Raw genomic sequence first — 10,770 nt, 5'->3', positions numbered from 1 at the left:
AAGAGCTACAGTCTTTCAAAAAACAAGTGTCCAAAAACTGGGTTGTTTTCCAAGGATGCAAGATGTCGGTTTAGAGATGGAACTCCAGATCTGTTTTGTTGTCTCTGTTAAACCACAAACGATAACTCCTGCGAAGAGCTCTCCCACAAAACCTCCCTTTTTAGGCCTGCTGCAGCATTCCCTAATTACCCCCAGCTGTGATTATGGTCTTCTGCATCTGCGCAGCTGCTCCTGTCGTCCCATAATTCTGAGCATCCGGACATTGAGAATGGAGTCATTAATCACTCCCTCCTCATCCGACCCAGACGAGGCTCTAACTGAGGGTTCCACAGCACTGCTGGGGCCCCCACCTCTACCTCTCCAGCACCTTCAGCTTCCATCTCTCTTTCCCCTCACTGTCTGAGCCCTCCAAGAGCCACACAGGTCTCCGATGCTCCGATGGACCCTGCTCATCCATTTCAAAATCTGTTACCAGAGGAGCTGGCCGTGAGCCAACCACAACACTATATACAAGTTGTAAATCTAAACAATAACAACCATTTTATTCACCCCCTCCCTCAATACTCTGCCTGGCTCTTTGCATAAAAAGAATTCCTGACAGTTCTCATTATTGTCTGTCATCCGTCAGTCTTACGATACATTCTGACTCAGTCCCTCTGGGGATGGGGGCTCTGAAGCAGAGAATGGCTTTCAAAATGGCATCAAAGAAACCATGCAATATTTTTTCATGTGCAGCCAGGCAGGAAGCTGAGTTTGACCCAAATAAGGCTTTCAGCATCCAACTGAAGCAGCCCTTCCATTAACCATGATGGTTTGGAAGTTGTTTTGTTGTTTTGTTCGTTTCAGGGCCGTCGAGCCATTATCGACTGCCTGGATGAGTTCCTGCAATTTTTCCAGGCGGGATTTTTGCAAGGGGTTTGTCATTGTCACTTCTTGCTGGGCTGAGAGAAAGTGACTGGCTCAAGGTTACCACCCAGCTGGTTTGGTAATGAAGGCAGGATTAGAACTTGGAGTTGCCCGGTTTTTAGCCTGATGTTTTAACCATTATCCCAAACTATTCTCAACCCTGGCATACATAAATCATGCATTTTGTTTTATCTGCAAAGTGGTTGTCTCAAAATGACTCAGTTATAAAGAATCATACAATTTAAACATAATAAATATAATAACACTTGACAGGAAATAAGAAATACTGTAATAAATAAATAAGTAATAAAACTGCAGAGGCAATTCAGCAAATAAGCTACTAGGCTCAGGGTTGGTTGGAGAACTATGGCCCTTTTACGAGCTGGGAATGTCAACTCTCAGAACTCTGACCCAGCATGGGAGTTAAAGTCTAGAGATCATAAAAAAGGCTTCGGAATTCTGGGAGTTGAATTTCACGGACCGTAAAAAGGGCTTGGGAATTCTGGGAGTTGAAGTTCACAGATGGTAAAAAGGTCTCAGGAATTTCTGATTGTCTACCCAACTTTTTTTTACCACTATTATAAATGGTGACTAATAAGTTTATAGTCCAATTTTTTTTCCCCACAACTAAAGCGGGGAAATCAAACATTTCACAGAATTATAGAATCAAGATAGTCTCGTTTGTAGTTTCTTCCCCAAACCCCCAAAACTTTAACCTTAGACTGTCAACTGTTGACCTCCTCCCATCCCAATGTGCCCACCATCCCTGTCCTAATGTCCCCCATGTTTTCGTAAAACATCATGTACTCATAACCATGCTTGTACATTTTAGATGTTCGCAGTCATGTTTATTTGTAATCATGTACGTGCTTGACTAAATAAAGAAATAAACCTGTGTTCCAGTTCTGAAAACCACTTTGACAGCATATAATAACAATAACAATAACAATAACAATAACAATAACAATAACAATAACAATAACAACAACAACAACAACAACAACAACAGCCAAATGGCTTCTCTTTAAATAGTCTCAGTGCAGGAAAATCCACTGTATCTACTCCATTACTGAACTACTTGCTTTTGTTTATGTTTATATGATGCCTATTATCGTGTACATATTTTGACAAATAAAAAAATAAAAAAATAAATGGATGGATGAATAAATGGATAGATGGATGGATGAATAAATGGATGGATGGATGGATAAATGGATGGATGGATGGATGGATAAATGGGTTGGTTGGGTGGATGGATAGATGAATGGATAAATGGGTTGGTTGGATGGATGAATAGATGGAGGGATAAATGGCTGCATGAGTGGATGGATGGATAAATGAATGATGGATGGATGAATAAATGGATGGATGGATTGATGAATAAATGGATGGATGGATGGATGGATGGATGGATGCATGCATGGATGGGTGGTGGGTGGGTGGAGTAAATGAGTAAATAAATAAATAAATGGATGCATGCATGGGTAGGTGAATGGGTGAGTGAGTGAGTGAGTAAATGAATGAATGAAAGATAGATAGATAGATAGATAGATAGATAGATAGATAGATAGATAGATAGATAGATAGATAGATAGATAGATGATAAACGTTTCCTTGACCCAAAGCAGAGAGAACAGCGTCAGGGCTCTGTCCCTTTATTATCCTGTCCCTGACCCGGGATGAAGGCGAAGAGGTAGCATCCCAAACCTTCTTTCCATCCTTTTTAACCCGGAGCGGGCCAGGCTTCCATCCCTGTCTTGGACCGAACCTTCCCCTCCCTAACCGGGTTCTCCCCGACCGCGCCCGGGCTCCCCTTTCCCCACGGCGGAGCCAAGCGAGCAGGCAGGCAGGCAGGCAGACAAAGCAGCCTCCGCCGGAGAGACCCCCGCCCCTTAATCCCTCTTTCCTCCCCCGACCCACGCAGCTCACCTGCCGGGGAAGCCCCTCGGGTTCCGGGGCGCCGGCCATGCCGCGGGAATTGGGGGGCGCGCAACGGAGGCGGCGGGCGCCCCTTCCCAACGACGGCGTGAGGGGGTTGCGGGGGGGGGGGGCGTCTGGCGACCCCGCCCTGACAAGCCCAGGAAGCGGAAAAGGCCGCTCCCCCCCATACACACACGCTCCCCTCCTCTCCTGTTCTCCGGTGTAGGCCTGCCCCCCCCCCCCGAACCTCGGGTAGGTCTCTCGCCTTGGCGACCTCCGAGCCCTCCCCGGCGATGCACCTGCCGCCTGGTTGCTTCTTGAGTGGGGAGGGCTTGTCCGGCGATCCCCTTTGCCCCCCTATCCCAAATATCACCTGAGCCTCTTGCAGGGGCCCTTGCCCGGCGACCCCATCCCCAAATAACACCTCGGCTTCGCGAGGGACCTGATACGGGTTGGGACTTGTGTCCTTATGATTTAGGTTAATATGGATTGTTTCCTGATTGCTTATTTGACAACTATGACAGTCATTAAGTGTTGTACCTCAAGTTGCTTGACAGATGTCTCTTTTTCTTTGATGGACACTGAGAGCATCTGCACCAAAGACAAATTCCTTATGTGTGCAATCACACTTGGCCAGTAAAGAATTCTATTCTATTCTATTCTATTCTATTCTATTGTAATTTCTATTCTATTCTATTATGATTTGATTGCTGATTTATACCCTATGACAATCACTAAGTGTTGTACCTTATGAGTCTTAACAAATGTCTCTTTTCTTTGATGTACACTGAGAGCATATGCACCAAAGACAAATTCCTTGTGTGTCCAATCACATTTGGCCAATAAAGAATTATATTATATTATATTATATTATATTATATTATATTATATTATATTATATTATATTATATTATATTATATTATATTATATTATATTATATTATATTATATTATATTATATTATATTATATTATATTATATTATATTATATTATATTATATTATATTATATTATATTATATTATATTATATTATATTATATTATATTATATTATATTATATTATTATATTCCATATTCCATTTCATTTTCTATTCCATTTTCCATTCCATTCCATTCCTTCCTGATTCTATTCTATTCTTTATTGCTACCTAGATCTGAATGCAATCATTCAATTTATTTATTTATTTAGAAAATGTATATTGCCGCTAACTCTCCCATGGTGACTCAAGGCAACTTACAAGGATCTAAAAACACTATACAAAAGAAAGAAAAAGGACAACATGATAAGTTCGGCAAAAAATTTCGGATACCCAATAGGATTAGATAAATGGGAAAGACTATGGTCTTTCAACTGGCAAATTACCAGCTCAAATGCATTCAAGGAAAACCAATGTTCTATAGTTGGCACTGACCACCAGAAAGAAAATTTTTAAATGTTCCCAAACGTATCCCCCAGGTGTTGGAAATGTAAAAGAGAACATGGGACATTTTATCACCTATGGTGGACTTCTTCAGAAGTGAGAAGTTACTGGAATGTGATAGGAAAGTGGCTGAAAGAAATTATGAATGAGGAAATGGAGGGAAAAACCCAGAATTATTTATTTATTTCCCTTTATTTATATATTTGTCAATTATAGGATGGCAATTTGTATAAATAAATTAGAAAAGTAATGATAAAAAGTAATGATAGAAGACAATAGAACAGTAGGTCAGGGACAGTAGGCACAATGCTGCACTTATGCACACCCCTTACAGACCTCTTAGAAAGGGGGAGAGGTCAATTGTAGATAGTCTAAGGTTAAAGGTTTTAGGGGTTAGGAGTAGAAACCACAGAGCCAGGGAGTTCATCCCAGGCGTTGACCACTCTATTGCTGAAGTTGTATTATTTGCAGTCTAGTTTGGAGTGGTTGACATTTAGTTTAAATCTATTACACACTTGTGTGCTGTTGCGGTTGAAGGTGAAGTAGTTGCTAACAGGTAGGACATTTTGGTATATGATTTTATGAACAATAGTTAAGTCGGAACGGAGATGATCAGTGAAGGGCCACCAAATTTTTTACTACACACTGTGGTCGTGGCTTATGCAGGATGCCCTGCATTTTCTTTCAACAACTTTCAGTGCAAATTGGGTGCTCTGGGGTGTAGCTTCATTTTCGCTATCCCACTGCATATCCCCCTGTCCAGGCAGTAGCCCACCCCTGGAGAGATGGAGTTGTAAGTTGTCTAATCGAAGAATTTCAAGTCTGGTAGAGTAAGGTACAGTGGTACTTCTACTTACAAACTTAATTCATTCCATGATCAGGTTCTTAAGTAGAAAAGTTTGTAAGAAGAAGCAATTTTTCCAAGAGGAATCAATGTAAAAGCAAATAATGTGTGCGATTGGGGAAAACACAGGGAGGGTGGAGGCCCTGTTTCCTCCCAGGAGAATTCTAGAGAGGCCCCGCAGAGGCTTCTCCTCACCTTTTCCAGCCCTGTTTCCTCCCAGGAGATTCCTAGAGAGGCCCCACAGAGGCTTCTCCCCACCTTTTCCAGCCCTGTTTCCTCCCAGGAAATTCCTAGAGAGGCCCCACGGAGGCTTCTCCTCGCCTTTTCCAGCCCTGTTTCCTCCCAGGAGATTCCTAGAGAGGCCCTGCGGAGGCTTCTCCCCGCCTTTTCCAGCCCTGTTTCCTCCCAGGAGATTCCTAGAGAGGACCCACGAAGGCTTCTCCCTGCCTTTTCCAATTACAGTTTTGGAGGCTCGGGTTTGTAAGTGGAAAATGGTTCTTGAGAAGAGACAAAAAAGTATTGAACACCTTCTTATCTAGAAAATTTCGCAAGCAGAGGCGTTCTTAGGTAAAGGTACCACTGTATTTCTTACTGCCAGTCATTATTTCTACTAGGGATTTTTAATAAAATGTACAAAAAAGGAATTAAATACTTGATTACCCATATTTTAACAGCGGTAAGGTTAACCTACGCTCAGTTATGGAAAAATGAGGACACACCAAAGGAAGGAATGATAATCAAAAAATCATGGAATGTGCAGAAATGGACATGTTGGCAAGGAAATTAGAAGGAAAAGAGGATTCAGATTATTATAGGGCAGTGATAGGGAACCTTTTTTTCCTCAGGTGCCAAAAGAGTGTGGGTGTGCTCTCTGGAAGTCAAAAATGCCCTCCCAGAGCCTCTGTGTGAGCCAAAAATCAGCTGGCCAGCCTACACATGTATGTTGGAGCTGAGCTAGGGCAGTGGCTTGCATGTCAGCAGATATGGCTCTGTGTACCACCTGTGGCACCCGTGCCTTAGGCTCGCCATCACTGTTATAGGGTATGGGATAAATGTTATAATTGGTTATATATCGCAAATTATTAATAATGGATAAAAGTATTTCTGTTTGAAACTTAGACAAAAATATGCAAGCATAAATGTTAACAAAATAATGTTAAAAAAGTATATATCTGTTAGAGATTCTGTAAGAAATGGGGATGTAAATATCCCAAATGTGTGTTTTTGTGTTTGTCTTTTATGCATATATGTTTTAAATTTAAAAAATTAATTTTTAAAAAAATAAATAAAAGAAAAATAATAAAAATAATACCCTCCCCTCACAGTGTCCCTCTCTTGGGTAAGTAAAATTGTGCAAACAACAGGAAAATATGAGAAGCGAAGAAGCAAAGAGTCTTTGGAGAGGGGCGGCATACAAATTTAATAAATCTTAATCTAATCTTAAAGGAATTAAAAATGGAAAATGAATGGCCTTTCAACGCAGAGCCTTCTCACTAGAAATGGTTGGAAATGAAACTCATTCCTAAAATTGCAAATGTTCACAGTCAAAGATGAGGAGAACAACTACTACTACTACTACTACTACTACAACAACAACAACAAAAGAGCACATTCACAGTTTAATAAGAGTACTGGACAATCTTGTCCCAAGACTGCAAAGAACAACAGCATGCCCTTCTCCAATACGTTTTGTAAAACCAGGAATGTCAGCAATCCACGAAACACTGCTAAGATTGCTCGCCCACATTGCTTCTGTGACTTGCGTGGAAAACGTGGCAGGTACGACGGAATATCAAGCAGGGGTTTAAACAGTTTTAAAGCATGTGTACGTTCAGCCGGAGAGTAACACAGTTGGGCTCAAACAGGTGCTTCCAATAAAGGAGAATATTTGTAGCTTAGGGTTGAATTGTGGGACCCTTCGTGCTTGTTAGTACTATGTACTAAACAGTTCGGTTTGCAATATATAAACAAGCTAACAATGAATGCTTCTATGTATTGAGGTACTATAGCTTTAAGAGGTAGTGTTGCAAATTATTGTTTTGGACCAACAGGTCTACTGGAAATCTGGAGGCTTCAGTTGAGGCCTGTTCTTTTGGACCAACGGGCCTACCGGAAGGCCGGAGGCTTCACTGAGGCCTGTTGTTTCAAACCAACAAGCCTTTCGGAAGTCTGGAGGCCTCAATGAGGCTTGTTGTTTGGACCAACAGGCCTACCGGAAGTCCGGAGGCTTCAGTGAGGCCTGTTGTTTTGGACCAGTGGGCCTACCGGAAGTCCGGAGGTTTCAGTGAGGCCTGTTCTTTTGGACCAACAGGCCTACTCCAAGGCCAGAGACTTCAGTGAGGCCTGTTGTTTCAAACCAACGGGCCTACCAGAAATCTGGAGGCTTCAGTGAGACCTGTTTTTTTGGACCAGCGGGCCTACCGGAAATCTGGAAGGCTTCAGTTGAGGCCTGCTGTTTTGGACCAACAGGCCTACTGGAAGTACAGAGGCTTCAGTGAGGCCTGTTATTTCAGATCAACGGGCCTACTGGATGTCTGGAGGCTTCAGTGAGGCCTGTTGTTTTGGACCGATGGGCCTACTGGAAGTCTGGAAGGTTTCAGTGAGGCCTGTTGTTTTCGACCAACAGGCCTACCGGATGTCCAGAGGATTCAGTGAGGCCTGTGCACATGCGCGGGGGGAGGGCATTGCATTATGGCTGTGGGAACGCACATACATACTATCATGCATTCACGCACCCTTTTGCCACCCAAATCAGAAAAAGGTCCACCGTCACTGCTTATATACATTGACCACAGCAAGACTATTGTACACACAAAAATGGAAGGACACTTTGATTCCTACCAAGGCCAAACGGCTGCACAAGCTGGTGAAATGGGCTGACGTGGCAAAATGGACCCTTTTGATTAATTAAAGGAAAGACCACTATAGGCACTTTTGTTTCTACATGGAAACCGTTTCTGAACTTTATGCTTGACACGGACGAGAATGAAACTTGGATTTTGGGTTTGACCGATTCGATCGACGGATCTTTACAGAAACGGGGCGTGTTCATATTATTATGAAAAAACAAAAATGATTTGACATTCATGCCTTATTTTACCGCAACGGAGAGAAGAGTTCGATGTCAATATTCCTTTTTCTCTTTCTTTCTTTCTTTCTTTCTTTCTTTCTTTCTTTCTTTCTTTCTTTCTTTCTTTTTCCTTATCCTTCCTCCCTTCCCCCTCCCCTTTCTCCTCTTTACTTCAGTATTTTGTATCAATTAACTCAATAAAAATGTTAAACCCAAAGAAGAAAGCAGACCTGACAGAGGTTCTGCCCATCCACCCTGAAACCCACCAGAGGGGATTTGCCCATCGCATCACCATCTGGCAAGCTCTGAAGCCCCCCAGGATTACACTGTGTTTGAGGCTGGCAAGAGAGATGGGGGAGGTGGGTGGGAAGGGAGGGGAGGAAATTGCTGGGGAAGGGAGGAAGGTGAAGTAAGGAAGAATTGGGAAAGGAGGGGAAGAGCTGGGGTGTGGGAAGGGAGGGAAGGGAAGGGAGGGGAAGAGCTTGGAAGGGAGGGAGGGGAAGAGCTGGGGAAGGGAGGAAGAGGAGGGAGGAGGGGAAAAGCTCGGGAGAGGGAAGTGGAGGGAGGAGAAGGGATGGAGGGAGGGGAAGAGTTGGGAAGGGAGGAAGGTGAAGGAAGGAAGAATTGGGAAGGGAGGGGAAGAGCTGGGAAGGGAGGGAGGGGAAGGGAGAGAGGGGAAGAGCTTGGGAAGGAGGGAGGGGAAGAGCTGGGGGAACAGAGGAAAAGAGCTGGGGGAGGAAGATGAGGGGGAAGAGCTTGGGAGAGGGAGGAGAAGGGATGGAGGGAGGGGAAGAGCTAGGAAGGGAGGGAAAGGGAAGGGAGGGGAAGAGCTAGGAATGGAGGGAAAGGGAAGGGAGGGGAAGAGCTGGGGGACAGAGGGGAAGAGCTGGGGAAGGGAGGAAGAAGTGGGGGAGGGGAAGAGTAGGGAAGTGGGAAGTGGAGGGAGGGGAAGGGAGGAAGGGAGGGGAAGAGCTGGGAAGGGAGGGGAGGGAGGGAGGGAAGGAGGGAGGGGAAGAGGGGGGGGGTCCATGGAGAAGGAGACCCAGGAGGCTAAGAAAGGGAAATCCACCCAGGCCATTCTTCCGAGAGACCCCCCCAAAACCCAAGACCCAGTGCCCCCTCCCACACACACACGCCCCTTCCCCTGCCTTTCCGAGCCCGTCCCCCCCGGCCTTTTTTTTTACCTGCCCTTCCTGGGGTGCCGGGGGCCAGGGCTGGTTCGCCAGCGGGGTCCGGAGCGGAAGGCAGAGGGGCCGGCCGGGGTCGGCATCGCCGCCGGGCGAGCTGAGGCCGGAGGGGAAGCCTTCGCCGCCGCCGCCGTCACCAGCCCGGTCGAGGAGCTCGGAGCGGCTCTGGCTCCGTGGGGTGCGGCCTCCTCCGCTCCCCCCTTTCTGCCCGACGTTGTAGGCCTGGAAGTCGAGGGTCTTGTTCTCGAAGGCGCCCTCCACCGCCGCGAACATCCCGCCGTACTTCTGCCGGGGCGTCTGAGCTGCTGTGCCGGGCCGCGCCAGGTACACCGGCAGGTCCGCCGACGCCTCCCCGCCCGCCCGCTGCCGCCCGGCCATTCCTCGCCCGCCCGGACGCTCCGGGCACCGGGACCAGGCAGATGCGCCCGCGGCCGGGGAGAGGAAGAGGAGGAGGAGAGGGCGAGGCGAGGAGCGCAGCCGCGGCGGGGGTCTGCTAGCTGGCTGGCTGGGGGCAGGGGGGCTGGGAGCCTTCACTGGAGGCGGGAGGGAGGCTGATGGAGGGCGATGGGAGAGGAGGGGCTGAGGGCTGAGAGTGGGGGGCTGACTGATGGAGACTGGGGGGATAGGAGACCGGGGGTGGGGGTCTGCTGGCTGGTTGGGGAGACTAAGGGGTGGGAGGGGGAGGGGGGAGTCTTCACTGGGGGCCTGATGAGGGGCGATGGGAGAAGAGGGGCTGAGGATTGAGAGACTGGGGGGCTGATGGAGACTGGGGGAATTGGAGAGGGCAGTGGGGGTCTGCAGGCTGACTGGGGGCAGGGAGGCTGGGAGCCTTCACGGAGGGGGGGCTTGATGGGGGAGCGATGGGAGAGGAGGGGCGATAGGAGTGGATGGGGGGCTGGGATATGGCTGGCTGGGGGATGGGAGGATGGGAGATGGGGATGGGAGAGGGGGGATGGGGAATTAAGATGATGGGGGATGAGATGATGGGAGGGGTTGGGAGTTGGCTGGCTGGGGGGCGGGGGGGTGCCTGACTGGTTAAGGGCCTTTCCAGCCGCCTCCCTTCGGAGGAAGGAGCCTCCCTCCGGACTGAGTCAGTAAGCAGCTAGGCCGAAAGAAAGAAAGAAAGAAAGCCGGAATCCGGCCAGCCGGGCGCTGGGCAAGCCGGCTTGTGCTACTTGGGAGCGGCCGGCTTATCTTCAGCAGGAGCTCCGGTATACGAGGCTGCGGTTAAAGGCTTGAGGGGGGGGGGGGGCTCTCAGCTTCAACAGTGAAAGTTGAGGGCGGAAGGGGCCGCGCCCGGTGAGAGTGGAGAAGCGTCGGGGGGGGGAGCAGATCCTGGGAGTGGGGATGGGGGGGAGAAAAGGGAGGGGCTACCTGGGACAAGACCCCCACCCCGTCAGACCCTCGCGGGGAGGGGGGCA

The sequence above is a fragment of the Erythrolamprus reginae genome, chromosome 7, assembly GCF_031021105.1.
Source record: "Erythrolamprus reginae isolate rEryReg1 chromosome 7, rEryReg1.hap1, whole genome shotgun sequence".
Lineage (NCBI taxonomy): Eukaryota > Metazoa > Chordata > Lepidosauria > Squamata > Dipsadidae > Erythrolamprus > Erythrolamprus reginae.
Note: the sequence above shows the minus strand (reverse complement) of the source record.